The sequence below is a fragment of the Otolemur garnettii genome, unplaced genomic scaffold, assembly GCF_000181295.1.
Source record: "Otolemur garnettii isolate 467f Iridium unplaced genomic scaffold, OtoGar3 scaffold00007, whole genome shotgun sequence".
NCBI classification, from domain to species: Eukaryota; Metazoa; Chordata; class Mammalia; order Primates; family Galagidae; genus Otolemur; species Otolemur garnettii.
In genome coordinates this window covers 25,986,483-25,988,941 of record NW_003852402.1, presented here as the reverse complement: position 1 = coordinate 25,988,941, position 2,459 = coordinate 25,986,483, and positions in this window count along the sequence as shown.

The window sequence follows — 2,459 nt, the reverse complement described above, 5'->3', positions numbered from 1 at the left end:
CCAATCGGATTAGCAACTCTTCTTCCCACAGGGAGGCCAGGAAGAGGCAAAGAATAGCATGGGAAAAGGAACCAAAAATTCCTTTTTCCTGTACAGGAGATACTCTCATTCATGTTTCTCATATGAGGAAACTGAGTCATGGAAAGGTCAACTGAAGTTTAATAAAGCCTGTTTCCAAGAAGCCATGAATAAAAAATCCCAACTTTTGCTGGGCCTTGTGGAGGCACTTGTAGTCCCAGCGACTTGGGACGCTGAGGCAAGAGAATTGCTTAAGCCCAAGAGTTGGAGGTTGCTGTGAGCTGTGACACCTTAGCACTCTACTGAGGGTAACGTAATGAGACTCTGTCTCAAAAAAAGGAAAAATCCCAACTTTTAAAATCAGCCATGGTGGTCACATCAGGTCAAAGACACCATAATTGCTGTTGAACTTGGGATGAGCTGCAGATTTATCTTGTAGGCATTCCTTTGATGTCACAGGTGGTATTTGTGTTATCCATTAAACTAGCTAAAGATCCTCATTAAAGCAATGGAAACATGCGAGGTAACTTGCAATTAGCTATCACTATCTGTTGTTTGCGGAGATAAGGAAACTGACCTCCCTAAGGACCCTGTGTGTTGCTTTTTCCACTGTGGCACTGTGATGGGTTTCTGGAGAGAGATTGGACTTTCTCTTTTCCCCAAGTGGTCAGGAGATTGGAAAATATGATGGAAAGAGTTCCTCCCTGGGCTTGGACGGGAAGCCCCAGGCTGAGTGACAGCTCCATCCTGAGCTGTGTGATCCGGGCACACTCTTCTTGGGTTCTACTTCCCCAAAATGGACATAATAATACTCACCAACCTCTTAGATGGTTGTAAGGATGAAAATTCTCTGTAAGATCCAAGGTGCTGGACAAAAATAACGCCCCAGTCTTTGGAAATCTAAAGGTATAAGATGTACAACCACCCAGCTAAGGTGCTCAACCTTCTAGATTTTTGCTTTTCTCAATGTTTTCAAAATTTATCAACTCTCCATCTTTGGACATGTCACTTCCTCTACCTGGCACCATTTTGTTTCACCTGGTGTGGTCAGGCTGAATTCTGGACCCCAAGTTCAAGTATTCAGAGAGGTCAGCGACTCAGTTTTCTACTCTTCATGACCACAACCATGAGCAGAGTATGTGAGTCCTACTCTGGAGGAAAGGAGCAAACAATCATATCAGGTAACAGGAATCTTAAAAAAGCCTTAGCAGCTTGGGCAAGTATGACCCTCAAGGCTGTCTGGCAACTGTTCCTGCTAACAGTGGAGATTTATTGTCATAGAAAATCATTTCAATCCACAGAGGTTCCAAAGGGACTATTGGGTATAATTAATAGCAGAACTGTTTGGGAAGGACATTAGTATTTATTCAATGCCTATGATCCTCAAGGCAAAGAGTAAGGTATGAGTTTGGTGCCATTATTTTGCAGAAGAGAATGCTGAAGTTCAAAGAAATTAGGTAGTTTGCCCATGGTCAAAGCATATAAATGACAGAGTTAAAACTTGAACCCAGATATTTGCATTTCCTATAGTTTCAGAGTAGGGAGGGTTTAATGCATTTTGAATCTGGTCATTTGTCTATGTTTTGAAAATGAGAGAAAATGCATGGGGAAATATAATAATTAAAATAGCATAACCAATTATCTAGAGATCACGAAGCCCAGTAGTTTGGAAATGGGGGCAAATGGAAGGTCAAAAAGAATTAATTAAAAATGAAAAAATAAGGTGGTGCCTGTGGCTCAAAGGAGTGGGGTCCCGGCCCCATATGCTGGGGGTGGCAGGTTCAAACCCACCCCTGGCCAAAAACTGCCAAAAGAAAAGTCCCCAAATTCTCCTACCTTTTGACATCAGATAGAGGTACACTGTTAATGATAGTCCTTTTCCGGACATTTCCATCAATAGGAGATTTCAGTGCCAGGGCCACTAATAAGTGGAGGTAAGGAAGTTCTCAACAAAATACCCAGCACCTAAAATGAGGACTTGAGGCCATATTAGTCTGGCAAGAAGAAATTGATTGAATCTCAGAAAGTTCTTAAAAGAGATTTTGTGTCACAGTTTCTACAAGCAAATTCCATAATAGGTAGAGCTTCTAGGAAACAGAGAAGTTAGCAAATTGCAAGGTATTAATAGTCAGTTCTTGGTACTATGGTATTATAGCACAGTCTGATTTGCACATCTGTCTGAAGTACTTTCCTTAGCAAGCATCCTCTTTTCGAGTAGTGATTCTTAATGTTTCTGCTACAAGGCGACTCATCCTTTCGATGGTCTGAGCACTAAAATGTCAAAGCTATGTATCTGGCTATGACCATGGTACAGAGGGTGCATATATAAATAGAATTGCATGTTAAGTTTCACAAGTTTATGGCCTGATGGAAAAGCAGTCCAGTCAGCAGGTGGATTAGGGCAAGAGTTAGAATGAGCCAGGCCCTCCAGGCACCCCGGG